The sequence below is a fragment of the Nilaparvata lugens genome, chromosome 11 (genome assembly GCF_014356525.2).
Source record: "Nilaparvata lugens isolate BPH chromosome 11, ASM1435652v1, whole genome shotgun sequence".
NCBI lineage: Eukaryota > Metazoa > Arthropoda > Insecta > Hemiptera > Delphacidae > Nilaparvata > Nilaparvata lugens.
The window spans coordinates 3,843,834-3,861,041 of NC_052514.1; the positions used below are offsets into that span (position 1 = coordinate 3,843,834).

The 17,208-nt window shown below is 36.7% G+C and overlaps 1 protein-coding gene and 1 non-coding gene across 7 annotated transcripts in view; one reads left to right on the top strand and one right to left on the bottom strand.

The window, feature by feature from the left end:
• LOC111058182 (DNA N6-methyl adenine demethylase) overlaps positions 1-17,208 on the bottom strand; it is a 269,719-nt gene that overhangs the window by 110,529 nt on the left and 141,982 nt on the right. The window lies entirely within an intron of this gene.
• Positions 1,692-1,764, top strand: Trnak-uuu. The gene has a single exon. It is a non-coding gene; the product is annotated as a tRNA-Lys (tRNA).

The window sequence follows — 17,208 nt, forward strand, 5'->3', positions numbered from 1 at the left end:
ACAGACCAATACCCAAAAACCACTTTTTTGGACTCAGGGGACCTTGAAAAGTATAGAAATTTAGAAATTGGGGTACCCTAATTTTTTTCGGAAAGCAATACTTTCCTTACATATGGTACTAGGGCAAGGAAAATAAAAAGTTGACTCGTTAATTTTACAAACCATTCGTTGACAAAACTAGTTGCGGTTAACGTCCATCTCCGACATCATCATCAGTTTTCCCCGTCCACTAACCGGCAGGGTGGTAGAAGGGGGGAAAACCGTGTGACCGAATTTTCCCCGGAATACCAGGGCTGCTACAGTGGGTTTCATTCTATACAGTCAGCATTGGTTGAATGTATCAGCATAGAAGTTACCCACAAGGAACACTGACAATTATAAACTGCACCACTGTAGAACAGCCCTCCTTATGAACGGGATTCCCTGTGATTGGATGTTGGCTCTATGATGGGTCGTCGCGTGAGGTGGTACACAGCCCCCCTGACCCCGGGCCTTGACCCCCTCTTCACCGCACACACAGGGGATACTGAACAGATGTAGTATTACCATCAGAACAGCAATCTACCCCCCCTACAGCTCCACTTCTTCTCCGTGCTAAATATTATAGAGGGGGACACAGTAAAGATTGAGAAATTTAATTTGTTCGCCGTGTATTGATTTTAGTCAACCCCCCCTGACAATCTTGTGCGATGTTCCCTGCAATTTTCGTTGAATGGTTTTGAGGAGGAGGAGGGTTGAGTCGTGAGCGATTTTCCACCAATAGAAAACTGTTAAGGTGGGAAGAAAATGGTTGGTGAAAATTAAAGTTTTCCGATGTAATGATTGAACAATTTGCTGATCATATTTGATCATATTTGCTGTATACTTCTAAAATCTTGTACTTTTGTTAACTTCATTATTTTGTGATTGTAGATTTGTGTCTGTGAAATTATTTGGCAAATAAATTACAATTTCAATTTCAAACAAGATAGGGTACGATTGTTGTGAATTTGTTCGTCTAGTTTGCTGAGAATTTTGATAAAATTCTATCAAATTGTTATTTGGAATAAAATATTCGAGATGTTCACAACGATTCATTTTAATCCTTGTGATGTTCAAATGTTGATAATTCATTCATTATCCGTCATTAGCCCAGTTCTGGACAATACTATGCCATCAAACTAGTATTTTTTTATGAAAACTTGAAGCAACCCTTTATTTATAGGGGGAAGGAGAACTAGTGATTATCTATATTTGTATGGATTTTAGAAGTAATATACTAGAGAAAATATAGCATAACTTATGCTCTATTTTTTTCTATGATAATATCAATTAATTGAGACCAGTATCGCGTCACTCCAGCTTCAAAATCATGCTCTTGGACTCAGGGGACCTTGAAACGTATAGAAAACTTGAAATTAGGTTACTTTTTTTTGGAAAGCAATACTTTCCTTACCTGTGGTGATAGAATAAGGAGAGTAAAAACCGCTTTATTAGACTCAGGGAACCTTGAAACGTATAGAACTTTAGAAATTGGGGTACCTTAATTTTTTTCGGAAAGCAATACTTTCCTTACCTATGGTAATAGGGCAAGGAAAGTAAAAAATGGTAACGGTGAACCTTTGACCTTGAACTTCCGTTCTGCGTTGTCCATTTATGTCAATAGATGTCGTTCCGATTGGCATTCATATTTCCAACCAATTTTATCAGAAGCCCGGATAGCTCAGTCGGTAGAGCATTAGGCTTTTAACCTAAGGGTCCAGGGTTCAAGTCCCTGTTCGGGCGGAATTTTTTATTGACACACTATTTAGACAAACTAAATGGAATTATTAAATTGTTGACAGAATTCTCAATTTTTGGTTCATTTAACATCTTTTACCAATACCATAAATTGGAAAAAATTTATTGACTTACTATCTAGCCGAATGATAATTTTCAATTCAATTTCTTAAAACTCAATTTATTGAAAATTCATTCTCAATTTTTCGTTCATTTTCAATCTCTTACCAGGAACATAAATTTGGAAAAATTGTATTGTCTCACGATCTAGCCATAACTATAGTTTCTAACTATAATTTCCAGAATTGTCAATGGAATTTACTCCAAATACATCTTTGAAAAAAGGTATCAAATATAAATAATCATGATTTAAGCTGAAATATTCATCTGGAAACATATTGGTTAAGTGTTGACGAACCTCCATGAATCTCGGAGAGCTCCTTGGCTGGAGGCAACTGCTATTTTGAAATTAAATCGATTCGCCCGCTTTATTCATGAGTGGGAGGTTTCAGAACCCAGACGCTATAGAAAAGTCGGCTGAGGGTGTGAGAGGGTAGAGACCGGAAAGAGAGAGAGTATGAGTGAGGGAGAGACCTCCTGCAAGCAATTTTGCAGCCTAGACATTCGTTTGATCATGCGCAGTGTCTAAAAGCTTTCTGCGAGCTAGCAGCAAATCGCGAACGGAATTTCAATAAGTTATTTACGGGGACAAATGGAGTCCATGTTTGGAGTTTCCAGATCTAGAATTTTATTCATTTATTTTTTTTATAAGCGAGTATATTTTACAGCTCCAGCCGTTTCTCGCATCCCATCTGCCATTTATTGAGATTATTCCAGTCTCCCTGGACCAGATTTTTTCAATTTCAATTTATTAAAAACATACAAAACAAGACAAAACAAAATTACAAAGATTTACGAAACAAATAAAACACAATAAAATGTTACAAATATAAAAAAACAATATTTCTATTCCTTCATTTAAATCTGGACCAGATTTCATTTATTTCATTTCATTCATTCATAGAAAATACATACAATGCAGGCAAATACAATAGGCATTCGCCCAAAACTGCTTTAAACCGTAATTTGGAATACACATTAGAGGTTATGTAAATGACAACTTGATTCACACACTATTTTGAGTCCAAAAAATGTATGTACTAGAATAATTATTTTTAATTTATAATATTAATTAATTTCAAAATACAAATCCAAACAAAAATCTTCCTTCACAATCACAAAAAATATTAAAAATGTCAGTTAAATCCACAAATTATACTCATGTTAAAATTCTAAACGTCAAAACATCTGATCCATTTTCTTGGTAGGTTTTCTATGGAGATGGGCTGACATTTTAGGGGTGGTGGTTTCTCCATGGGCTAACATCACGGGGCTGGGTTTCCTCTAGATTTATCTCTAGAGAGATTATGGTAATGGATTCGTTATTTCAACTAACGAAAATTAGGAAGAGAAGAAGTTTAGGGGCTAGCGCCTGTTTCTATCATTCTGATATTTATTTATTTATTTATATATTTGATTTATATAAAATATCGGGGACCGAATTTGACTTATGATGCATGATTTTGGACCACCTTGACGAGCCGAGAACAATGAAGTGTACGATGAAATCTGAGCATTGTGTCAAAAGTTATAAGTGTTTGAAATTTTGATCCTTGAGGTGTCCTTAAGCGCGCCTCTCCACTAGGAAATACTGAAATGAAGTGCATCTAACGGGTAATTCTTATAGAACATAATCTCATGAACTTATGTCATTGTGCGAAATATCAATGTGAGAGAATGTAGTTGGTGATGATGGTTGAAGCTTAAAATTAGGTGTTTTCACAATACAAGGAGCATTGTTGTCAGGTGTACCTGGGAATCTATATATACAGATAGAGCGCTCTACCTGATCTCAGATTGTAGAGCACAAAAATACGCCCAGAGGAATTTTGAATTATACATCCAAATGGTAAAAATAGGAAGATATTGTTGATCAAAATCTAAAATTCATCAAAATTGATTTTTTTCTTCAAATTTCACTCATTTTTGAAAAATCATAACTCAGTTCTCATTGGAGATAGAGAGTTCCCAATGATCTCATTTTATTCAAAACTTTATAATCTAAAAAAAAGGCAGTAGCAATTCCTTCTGTCTGATTACGATATTTGGCAGAAATAGCTGAAAACTGGAAAATGAGCCGAAAATACGAGGTTTTTAGGTCACTCTGTACCTAGCACAAGGAAATTATGCATGAAGAAATTGGTTCAGGACTTCTCTTATGTACCCAAATAATGTATATTAAAAATCAGAACTACAATATAATATAAATTGCAAGCACACCCCCTTTTTTATGTCTATATTGACTGGACTATCTATAGAAGGCATTGATAAGACAGAGGATCGGCAACGTTGTTCTCGTATCTTCCTCACTGTCATTATAACGTGGACCTCACTATATACATTTTTCTACTAACCACAGTATAAAGGTGATGTGAGAGAGCATTTCTTTCTGTATTACTTTCGAATGAAACAGAGTACAGGCATAGAGAAACAATAGCGTAAGGATATATCCCATGGTATAGGGCGTTTATGTCGCAACTTTTACTGTTATCTCAAGCCGATTACTGTCGATTTTTACTGTTTTGACCGGGTAAGAGTGTATGAACGGCACAATATGAGAGACTACCAGCATCATAAAGCTTCACAGAAAAGAACTACGTGGACTATCAGCTTGGGATAACAGTAAAAGTTGCGACATAAACACCCTATACCATGGGATATCTACTTATGCTATTGTTTCTCTATGGTACAGGCTTCCAGGTAGCAAATTTCCCTTAGAAACAGTATGAGATTAACGGAATTAGCAGAATTACCCTTGTAACAGACATAACGGGATGCAACAAGTATATATCCTGAAAAAAGATCAACAAAAGCACGTGGTTCCAGGCAACAACACTTCCCTAAGGGAAAGTGACTACTCCAAGGACGAGTTTTTTATCTTACTACACTACTCCTCACCTCCTCATCCGTCTCCTCCTCACAAGGTTCATTCATGCTTCACAACAATCCCCGTTACCCTTTGTCTTCTTCTTCTTCAGCTTCCTTCTCACTCTCCTCTTTTTTTATCCCAGTCCCGCCTGCTCGGCACAAACGACGGACTATAAGCGTTTCATGAAACAAAACCAGAGATTGCCCAGAGAAAGGAAGAAGGAGAAGAAGAAGTAGAAGACGAAGAAGAGAAGAAGAAAAAGAAGAAAAAGGAGAAAAAGAAGAAGGAGAAGAAGAAGTTAGAGGAGGAGGTGGAGAAGAAAAAGAAGAAGAAGAAAAGAAGAAGAAGAAAGAAGGAGAAGAAGAAGGAGATGAAGAAGAGGAGGAGGAGGAGGAAGAAGAAGTAGAAGTGAGAGGAGGAGGTGGAGAAGAAGAAGAAGAAGAAGAAGAAGAAGGAGAAGAAGAAGTAGAAGACGAAGAAGAGAAGAAGAAAAAGAAGAAAAAGGAGAAAAAGAAGAAGGAGAAGAAGAAGTTAGAGGAGGAGGTGGAAGAAAAAAGAAGAAGAAGAAAAGAAGAAGAAGAAAGAAGGAGAAGAAGAAGGAGATGAAGAAGAGGAGGAGGAGGAGGAAGAAGAAGTAGAAGTGAGAGGAGGAGGTGGAGAAGAAGAAGAAGAAGAAGAAGAAGAAGAAGAAGAGAAGAGGAAGAAAAGAAAAAAAGAAGAAGAAGAAGAAGAAGAAGAAGAAGAAGGAAAGTGAGACGAGGAGGTGGTGGAGAAGAAAATAAGTGGGACAGGAAGGTGATGCTGAAGCAGAAGAAGTAGAGGAAGAAGGAAACGAAGGAAAATAAAAGCTATTACTGGTCATGTTACGCGAAGAACACTACACAAAAAATGAGAAGACGAAGAACAAGAATGAGAAAAAGAAGAAAAAAGAAAAAAAGAAGAAGAAAGTGTGGAAAAACACGAGAGACTATCAAAACGATGAGCTCCGTTTGGTTGGTGATGGCAAAGAGGGAGGTGGGAAGTAGAAAAAAGGGTTACAACAGAGAAGGAGGAGAAGGAAGGGTAGGAGGAGGCGGAGAAAAAGAACAATAATACAAGGGGTAGAAGAGGAGGAGAAGGATGAGGAGGAGGAGGCGGAGAAAAAGAACAATAATACAAGGGGTAGAAGAGGAGGAGAAGGATGAGGAGGAGGAGGCTAAGGTGTCAAGAGTAATCCGTCCTTAGGCTATAGGGTCTCTTCTACTCCACATCCACCTCCTTCTCCTCATCATATTATTTTTCTTCTTCTTCTTCTAGTTCCCCTCCTTCTTCTTCTTCTTCTCTTTTCTCTTCTTTTTCTCATTCTTGTTCTTCTTCTTTTAGTCCCTAACCTTCCCTTACTCTACCTCCATCCATCCTTTACAGCCACCGGCAATCCTTTTGCTATCGTATTTTCATTTTCCCTGTTCTGCTACTACTTCTTCTTCTTCTTCTTCTCCTTCGTCAGACAGGGTCTGATGGCATGAAGAAAGAGGTGAAGGAAAAGGGAAATCTTCCTCATCTTCTCCCTCCTCTTCTTCATCCTCTTATTCCTGTTCTTCTTCGTCTTCTTCTTCTACTAGTACAACTACATCTTCTTCTTCTTCTTCTTCTTCTTCTTCTTCTCCTTCTTCTTCTTGTCCTTCTTCTCCTTCTTCTTCTTTTTCTTTCTCTTTGTCTTGTTCCACCTCTAATCGAAATCTTCCTCCCCATCATCACCTTCCTCTTCTTCTTTTCCTGTTTCTCCCTTCGTCAGTTCTAGACGGTTGTCAGACAGGGTCTGATAACAAGAAGAGATAGAGACGGAGAAGAAGAAGATCATAATGAAGATGAAGAAGAGAGGAAGAAGAGAAGAAGAAGATGAAGATGAAGATGAAGAAGAAGATGAAGATGAAGATGATGATGATGATGATGATGATGATGATGATGAGGAAGCAGAAGAAAACGAAGGTGAAGATGCGTAAGAAGAAGGAGAAGAAGAAGAAGATGATGATGAAGATGAAGAAGCAGAAGAAGACGAAGGTGAAGAAGAAAGAAGAAGAAGAAGAAGAAGAAGAAGAAGAAGAAGAAGAAGAAGAAGAAGAAGAAGAAGAAGGAGAAGGAGAGGTAGAAGTAAGAAGTTGGAGAACAAGGAAACTGGGTTGGTCATGGAGCATGAATGGAGAAACGGAGGGGGAGGAGCAGGAGGAGTTGTAGGAGGAGAAGGTAGAGGAGGCGAAGGAGGAAGAGAGAAATAGGAGAAAAAAATTAACTTGAAGGAATTGGGTTAGTTGTGAAACATGAATGAAGATAGATAGGGTCGGCAATGAACGATGAGAAGGAAGGAGCCGTAGAGTAGAAGAGGAGAAGAGGTGAATTAAGAATATAAATAAGAAGAAGAAGAAGGAAAAGAAGAAGATAAATACGACCGTGTTATCACCCTACCCTACTTTCTCGGTTCGTAGACGTCGTCCTCATGAAGACGGTTAGTCGGCTGTGAAGATAGCGGGATGCCTCTTTCTTTTACCATCTTCTATTCCTCTTTCTCTCTGCCTTCCTATATACTCACCGTGTCCCCGAAGAGCCCTAAACTTCCGCACCGTACGATATCGTATCGTTGTTGTTTCGGGTAGATGTCTGAGAGGAGAATGAGGAACTGGAGGAGGAAGCAACATGAGGGTGAGGCTGGATAAGAAGAAGAAGGAGAAGAAGAAGGAGAAGAAGGAGAAGGAGAAGAAGAAGAAGAAGAAGAAGAAGAAGAAGAAGATGTAGTTGTACTAGTAGAAGAAGAAGAAGAAGAAGAACAGGAATAAGAGGATGAAGAAGAGGAGGGAGAAGATGAGGAAGATTTCCCTTTTCCTTCACCTCTTTCTTCATGCCATCAGACCCTGTCTGACGATCTTCTAGAACTCACCATGGTAGGGAGAGGTAGAGGTAGAGCAAGACGAAAAGGAAGGCAAAGAAGAAGAAGAAGAAGAAGAAAAAGAAGGAAAAGGAGAGAAAGAAGAGGAAGAAGCAAATGCGGAGGGGTATTCCCCTTTGACAATACGACAAGAGCAGGAGGAGGTGGTGGAAGAGGAGGAGTAGAAGGAGTAGAATGAGGTGAAGGAGGTGTAGGATGAGGAGGAGGAGAAGAAGAAGGGAAGCAAGATAGAGGAAATGTGTAAACCCAAGGCGAATCTAGGTAGTCAACAAACGACCTTGCCAAGGTCTCACAAGGTCAAATAACCCTTTACTTGTTCTTCCTCTTTCTAATCTTATTAGGCTTTTTTTTCTTCTTCCCACCCGTATTTGACTTCTTTTACTTCTTTCTATCACTCTCTGTCACATTTTTTTCCTTCTCACTCCTCTTATCCGCCTTATTTCCCTTTTTCTTCTTCATTCAAAGGTTATTTTTCTTCTCAGCAGGAGCCTCCACCACCACCTCCTTCTTCTTCATCTTCTTCTTCATCATGATCCTCTTCATCTTCTTCTTCTTCATCATGATCCTCTTCATCTTCTTTTTCTTGCTCTTATAATAACTATAGATAATTATATTGTTATGCATCTACATAAATTGGCGGAGCTTTGGGTATATCAATGTCAATTCTTCGGAAAGAATATTCAAAATATCCTTCGCACTAACTCTCTACCAAAACGTTAATTTCATTGATTAAACTAAGGATTTATTTATGATGGGAGAGTAAAGGAGAGAATATGGAGAAGTAGGTGAAAAGCAGATAATAGAAAGAGACAAGAACAGCATATTAATGGAGAAGGAAAAGTAAAAAAGTGGGAGAACTTTGTTGGGACAAGAGGAGGGATGCGGGAAAGCAAAAATTTACTTCCGACTTGTATGTCTGGGAATTTTTATGGAGAAGAAAAACAGGAGGAAACAGTGATACAATAGTTGAAGAAGGAAAAAGGAAGGAGAGAAAAAGAAGGGTGGAGGAAGAAGAAGAGGAACGAAAAGAATTCGCAGACGGAAGATACAGTCAAGGTTGTTTTTTGTGGGAGGTGATACGGGTTGAGAGGACGGGATACACCTGGGATTAGAAAGGGTTGATGTTGTGTTTGTTCTCTTATAAAATGTAGGCCTTATTTTGTAATAATTGACCGAGCGAAGTGAGGTCTAAGATTCAAGTCGACGGTTTGGCATCTCTCTTAATGTTTAAATGTTTATATGTTGCGCATTCACTCTCACATCCTGTATGTTTCTTTCAATCTCTCTATATCTCTTTCCCTCTCTGAGAAGGGATCGTAGGTTCCCTTCCTCTCTCAGAAGGGACTGTAGGTTCTTGTATTACTATACATTTAGCAAGGAAGGGGAAGTAACCTACCCTCGTGTTGTTTCCCCTTAACCCCCACCACAACCACAACATCCAGACAACATCCCCTGAAGATCCTGAATCCTGACCTACATCCATGTCTGTATCCTGTCTGCACATTTTTCCCAAGGTCAAGGTTCAAGGACATTGCTGTGTGTATTGGAGGGTTCTATCTCAGATGTAGCTGGGGCTGACACTGGGGACGTGGAAACTCAATTTGATTCAATTGGAACTGCTAAGTACTGTATCAAAAGAATCGTGCAATGAACATTAATTGAATGCCTTGTTCCCATTATTGTTTTTGAAGATCGTCGTACACTATTACTCAAAACTAAACTCTAAGTGCTGGAGTCAGAAAATTGGCTTTCCAAAACGGGGCGTAGTCGCAGTTGCAGCAAAATAAATCTTTATTTTCCAATTTCTATTATTGGAAACGTTTTTCCTTCACGAAATGAAACATTCAGGACAGAACAGGATAGGACAGGATATTACGAAATGAAACAAAATAGTTGAAACTTTACACTATTTTCTCTTTATTTTATTTTTTGTTTAATGTTCTAGTTTTTAGAAATTTAATTTAAACATAATTTTGACTATGACTGCTACTACGCCCCGTTTCAGAAAGCCAATTTTCTGACTCCAGCTGTTTAAAGTTTAGAACTTGGCTAAATTCCGAGCTCGGAAACCGGCCCTAAACCATTCCAATAGAATTACAGTTTCTACAAAAACTGTTTCAATAAAAACAGTTTTAGTTTATCAGAGATTGACAATGGTGTAATAACCGAAACCGGTCTTCTGACAATTTCTTAGTCTTTCTCATTCAATATGAATAATTACCACAATATCAACTTCTCAACTACACAAAACGATTCCAATAGAAGACTGAATCACAAATTAACCCAATAATTAGAAGATAGAAAACGTAGCTCATACGTTGTATTTGAGAACCATTCCAAAATGTTGACATTTTTTCCTGTCTCAAAGTATAATTAACAAGTTTCCTCTTCTTTTTCAAATTCATTGCTTATTTTCTTTTGAAACTTTGAGAAGTTCTGAAAAACTCTCTGGAACCAAACTTTTGAGAATCGGAATTCTTTACAATATACAGCAACCTTTCGTACAAGAAATGGATAGACAAACTGAAAATTTACATGAATGATTCAAATAACAGTTTTTGAATATCAATTCCTACTAAAATAGGGTTGGACTAAGCAAAATTCCTGCTGTAAAATAGTGAGTTGTAAGTTAACAATACCTCCAATACCATATTGATCGATTCATACAATAAGCACATCATCAAAATGATAGGGAGAGAAAAATAAGGTAACCTTGTGCTCCCCTCTCCCAAATTTAGATAAGGTTACACATAGTCCAAAATAGGTTGTCTTGTATAGTTAACAATACTTCCAATACTATATTGATTGATTCATACAATAAGCACATCATCAAAATGATAGGGAGAGAAAAATAAGGTAACCTTGTGCTCCCCTCTCCCAAATTTAGATAAGGTTACACATAGTCCAAAATAGGTTAAGTCTGTATAGTTAACAATACTTCCAATACTATATGATTGATTCATACAATAAGCACATCATCAAAATGATAGGGAGAGAAATATAAGGAAACCTTGTGCTATTCCTCTCCCAAATTTAGATAAGGTTACACATAGTCCAAAATAGGTTAAGTCTTGTATAGTTAACAATACTTCCAATACTATATTGATTGATTCATACAATAAGCACATCATCAAAATGATAGGGAGAGAAAAATAAGGTAACCTTGTGCTACTCCTCTCCCAAATTTAGATAAGGTTACACATAGTCCAAAATAGGTTAAGTCTTGTATAGTTAACAATACTTCCAATACTATATTGATTGATTCATACAATAAGCACATCATCAAAATGATAGGGAGAGAAAAATAAGGTAACCTTGTGCTATTCCTCTCCCAAATTTAGATAAGGTTACACATAGTCCAAAATAGGTTAAGTCTTGTAGTTGTACACTTCACAAAATTTTCCTTAATCATTTTCACAAAGTAGATTCTTAAATTAAGATGCTTCAAAACCAAACATAGATGAAACATTTCACATTATTATCACTAAAATAGGAAATATGCACATATTCAAGAAATAATTTTAACTATTTGCCACATTCATATATTGAATTATCAAATTGCTTCACTCAAGTTCTCAAGTACTATGAAAAGAGATTCAACTAGGTTCAATATCATGATCATGAACTAATTATCACAAATATTGATTATTTATTTATTTATTAAATCATTCAGAATTACACAACTTACAGAAAATTACCACAGGCTTTATCCGAGATAATATTGCCGTGTCTGTATCCGTGCGACTTCTCAGTTTCTTGTTGGAGGTGATATTGGATTACAATGATAAGATATTGTATTTTATCAAATCACAGGAGAATCAGAAAGATTCCGAGTTGAAAAGCATCTTTATTATAGTCACCATTCATTTTTATATTGATAGAACAAGTACATACTCGATGAAAAGACTCTACAATTCCAATAATGAGTCATAATAACCTTATTCATACATCCCAAGTTAATACCCAAGTTATAATAATTTATAATAACCCAAGTTATAATAATTTATAATAACTCAAGTTATAATACAAGACAACCTATTTCGAACTGTATGTAACCTTATCTGGATTTGGGAGAGGAATAGCACAAGCTTACTTTATTTCTTTTCTCCCTATCATTTTGATGTTGTACTTATTGTGTTTATGAATGAATAATAAAGAATATCATAGATAAAACATACCGTTGATCATATCATTGCATTATTCGTAGTAATATGCTTTCAAGTATGACTCAAATATAATCGGGAAACACTGAAGCACTCGAAATTGGAAGATATATTATTTATGAACCAGGATCAAATGAATATATGTATTTGGTTTGTTACATTACCAGGAAAACCCTGGAATAAGGGCTGCAAAAACTGTAGCTGAGGCCATCATATTATTTCCAAGAAGTGAGCTCACAAAATCTGGACCCTGGTATAACCAATTGTGATTGCTTCTCTCTGTCCTTATTGAGGCTCTCTCTCTCTTCTTCTTTATTTCTCTTTATCACACACATCTTCAGATTATTCATTTTGTATGCTTCCTCTCTCTCCTTATTGAGGCTCTCTCTCTTCTTCTTTATATCTCTTCATCACACACATCTCCAGATGATTCATTTTGTATGCTTTCTCTCTCTCCTTATTGAGGCTCTCTCTCTATTTATTTATATCTCTCTATCACACACATCTCCGGTCGTACGGAGAAGATTCAATTTGTATGATTTTCAGAGAGTCGCCAAGTTTGTTGAAACACCGCTGATTTAAATAGTTACATTACAAACTTTACATTATTCAAATCATCTGAAACTTAAATTTTTTTAATATAATTATATAAGGATATTGTAAGATATGTTCAAAGAACGAACATTGATATGGACAAAGCTTCGCCAATTTATGTAGATACAAAGCAATATTATCTTATATTAATTCTAAATTTCTTTTTTTTTCTTAGTATCATAGGCAGTTCAATAATAATGATTATCATTATTTCAGTTTATATTATGTAAATTCATCGGAACCTTGGCCGTATTGTAAGGCTGGCCACTAACGACAGGACATGCATGAAAATATGTGTGTACATGCATGTTTATCATGATCACACACACACATATTATGTTTTGTCATCAGCGAGAGGCTTTGAACAAAAAACAGCTGTTTGGAAGCAGATTCTAACATACAATAATCAACTATAACAATAATTAACCACTAATGAATCACAAAAAATAAAAATCACACACACATATCATGTTTTGTCATCAACGGGAGGCCTTGAACAAAAAACAGCTGTTTGAAAGCAGCTTCTAACATACAATAATCAACCATAACAATAATTAACCACTAATGAATCACAAAAAAATAAAAATCATACACACATATTATGTTTTGTCATCAGCGAGAGGCCTTGAACAAAAAACAGCTGTTTGAAAGCAGCTCTAACATACAATAATCAACCATAACAATAATTAACCACTAATGAATCACAAAAAAATAAAAATCATACACACATATTATGTTTTGTCATCAGCGAGAGGCCTTGAACAAAAAACAGCTGCTTGAAAGCAGCTTCTAACATACAATAATCAACCATAACAATAATTAACCACTAATGAATCACAAAAAAATAAAAATCACACACACATATGTTTTGTCATCAAAGAGAGGCTTTGAACAAAAAACAGCTGTTTGAAAGCAGCTTCTAACATGCAATAATCAACCATAACAATAAGTAAACCACTAATTAATTACAAATAAAAATAATTAACCTCAGAGTGGTGAAGAAAGAATAAACAACAAAAATCAAAGATACCTAAACTAACCTCAGATTTAGATACCTTCAGTTTAGATACCTAAAAAACCTAACCTCACAAACCTTTCTTCAAAGTCTTTCGCTCTGACGACACAACAATGCATGACGACATGTGTGTACACACTTGTTTATCTTGCATGACCTGTCGTTAATGACCAGCTTAAAATTTTTATAATATAATTAAGGAAATGATTGGCTCATACACGTACGGAATAGGAAATTAACGAATGACGCATCATCACGTCTGAACTACTGGCCTGATTAACTTGAAATTTTGCATACAGATTTTTAATTTACTGAAAATGGTTATAGCAGAGACAAACAAATAGGAGGGACAAACAAAACAGAGACAAACAAACAAATAAACAGAGACAAACAAACAAACTCACGCTTATCCTTCTCTATGGTTATAGGCCCATTTTTATTTTTTTTCAAATTTCAGTAGGTCAAGTATACAGATTGTCTTGTTTTTGAATAGACCTTGAGGAGCATGGAGAAGAAGAAGAAGAAGAAGAAGAAGACGGAGAAGAAGAAGAAGAAGACGAAGAATAAGAAGACGGAGAAGAAGAAGAAGAAGAAGACTCATGTAACATGTAACATGAGTTACATACTAGTTATAAATAAGTGTAAACCGCAGTATATATTGTAACCTGCATGAATAAAGAAGCATTGCAATCAGCCAATCTCTCAATTTCCAATCGACTCTGGGTTTTCCAATAACTCTGGGCCCGGAAAACTCCCTCCCTCCCCTATCCCTCCCCACCCTACCACCCTGGTCTCAGCAAGAAGCAAAGGAGCACAGAGCACATCACGAGAGACGAAATGAGCTGAATTAATTGCTCGGCATTGTTCCCGTGTTCCTCCCCGGCTGCACGGCAAGAAAGATCGATTATTCAAACAATGGTCGTTAAGACTAGTGGGGTTGTCGATGGTGGGGGGTGGGGTGTGAAAGAGGGCATAAAGCGTTGCCATGGTAACGTCGACGCGAGAGGGGAAGGGGTAATTTAATCCGCCGGAAACGGAAACGCGTCGTCGAGAGAGAGAGAGGGGTGAGTGATTGAGAGAGAGGGAGATTGAGAGAGAGAGAGTGAGAGAGAAAGATAAAGAGCGCGAGTGAGAAAAGACGAAAGTTGGCGGCAATGTGTACTAGCGGTTCTGAAAATATTCGGCTTTTCCTTCATGTCTGCTCCTTCGTTTCCTTCCCATATGCCTTTTTGCTCCTCTTCACTCACTCCCTACTGTTATTCTACTAACCTTTTCTCATTCTTTTGTACTTTATCCTTGTTCTTCATTCCATCGTCTTCTCACTTCGTCTTTCCCTCCTTCATCTTCTTTCATACTTCTTAATTCTTATATGCTCCTTTTATACATTTCTCATCCTTTTATACTTTCTTCTTCTCTTCTTCTTCTTCTTCTTCTTCTTCTTCTTCTTCTTCTTGAAGAACATCATGTTCAATTTCTATGGTTTCTTGGCACGTTCTGCTTTCCTTTTTTATATTTCTTCCTCTTGTTATTGCTTTCTTCTTCTTATTCTACTTCTCTTTCATCATCATCATCATCTCCTCCCATCCTTTTCTTTGGATGTTATCAGTAGTCTAATAGTCTTGCCTGTTATTTCCAAGTTGTGTGGATCTTTTCTGTATATCTTTCATTGTAATACCTTCTATTGCATTGCATTAATTCGTGAAAATGAATTATTCCCTGCTTAGTTACCAAGCTACTCCACTCCTTACTATACTTTAATACATTACATTCAATTATTTATTCTAGACAATCAGCTAATCCCAGTACTAGTTGCACAAAAGCCGGTTAAATTTTAAACGTGATTGATTCCTCGAGAACCAATCAGAGAAGCCGTCTTCTCATAAAAGCCTTCTCTAATTGGTACTCGTGAGATTAACCAAGGTTAAAATTTAACCGGCTTTTGTGCAACCAGGCCTCAGTGATTGAAAATATTCACTTCATTGGGTTTTCCAATACCTATTCTAATTGTCCTCATGTCAATCCCCAGGCACTTTCAATATCCACTATTTTATTGGCATTGAACTTGACCCCCACCCCTTGAATTTCTTCCCCTCGTATACCCGCCCCTACCACACCACCACCTCAAATTCAATCAACTCAACAATCAACATTAAAACAATGAATGAATGAACAACAAAACAATGAACAAACAACCAATAACAAATATTGTTTGCTAACCATTGATTATAAGATTGCAGTCCTCTAATGATAGTGTTCTCTGTTGTGCTATCTGTAATGACAGACATGCTGAAGTCGATATAATAAAGTCGACACAAATAAGTCGATAACTCTGATGAGTTCTGAGTTCCGTGACGGCACGCTATGTTTTCCAAGTGAAATTCACTTTCAACTGTCAGATATGTTAGGATTGGAAGCTTTGATGTAGTTTACAAGAAGCTCTGACAGTTGGAATCTCACTATAGAAGACATGAAAGTTGGAATGATTCACTTTCAACTGACATAATTGGTTAAATTAGAAGCTCCTAGATTATTTATGAGGAATACTGACAGTGTATTAAGGTCATGAAAAGTCAAAATGGTGGGAACAATTGCCAGATGTCATGCAAATTTCTTATCGATTCCATGACTCCATCTATCTTTTATTTAGCGTATGGCGGATACACAACAAATATATAGCTCATGAGTCTCAAATGCCTAGATATACACTGTAAATTTCCAAATTCTTTGAGATGTTGTGCAGTTTTCGGTCAGGAGAACATAAGTTTGTCTGACCGCCATCATTTGCTAGTCCATTTAGCTTCACCCAATGTGCACCATGGAGGCGAACTAGCATTACACATTTAAGTTAAAAATCTGCTGAAACAATTTTAAGGTTAAAACTCAATTTTCACAGAATTTTTTTTCAAAATCATCTTCACCATCATATCAAGAATTTCTTCAAATTATAATTTATCACATAAAAACAAATATAGAATTTCTGTTTGGAATTTTAAACTCTATCAATTCACAGGCAATAGTAAAATCCACTTTAAAACTGTCATTATTCGTTGAATGGGCAGTGTTGGTGTTAATAATGAGGGAAGCTGTAAGTATATTATGACCAGAACGAGTTCGTAATATGGTAGAGAATATTCCCCAGGGAATATTTTCTTTGATAAACCTTTTAGACATTCCAAAATGGTTTGTATTTAATATAAAGGTGCGTAAGATATACGCGCCGCGAACATGAGCAATTCACTTTAATCAGCTGACTATATCTGTATTTTTACAGAAACGGTAAGATACAGATATAAAAAGCTTGGAATCAGCTGATTAAAAGTGAATTGCTCGCGGCGCGTGAATCTGTACGCACCTTAATGTAGACTGTTTTTGAGTAATAAACCACAAGCAGCAGAGACTAAGGAACAAATGAGAAAGAAGGAGAGTGGGAAAAGTGAGAAACAAAAAATAAAGAGTGGGAAAACGAAAAGAGAGTGAGAAAGAGAGAAAGAGGGTGGGAAATAGAGAGCGAGAGAGAGAGAGAGTGGAAGAGAGAGAAAGAGATTTAAACCACGAGCAGGATTGGAGTCTATTAAATTCAACGTAAGAAGCTTATTTTGAACTCTATCAAAACGATGAAGAAGCGATCAATAGGAAACACAGCGAATCAGGTTAGCTGCTTGGGAGGGATGCAGAAGAGAGAGTGAGGGAGAGACAGTACTGATCCCGGGATGAGGAGAGTAAATGAAAGAGAGAATGAATGGGAACATGAGTAAGAGACTGAAACTTG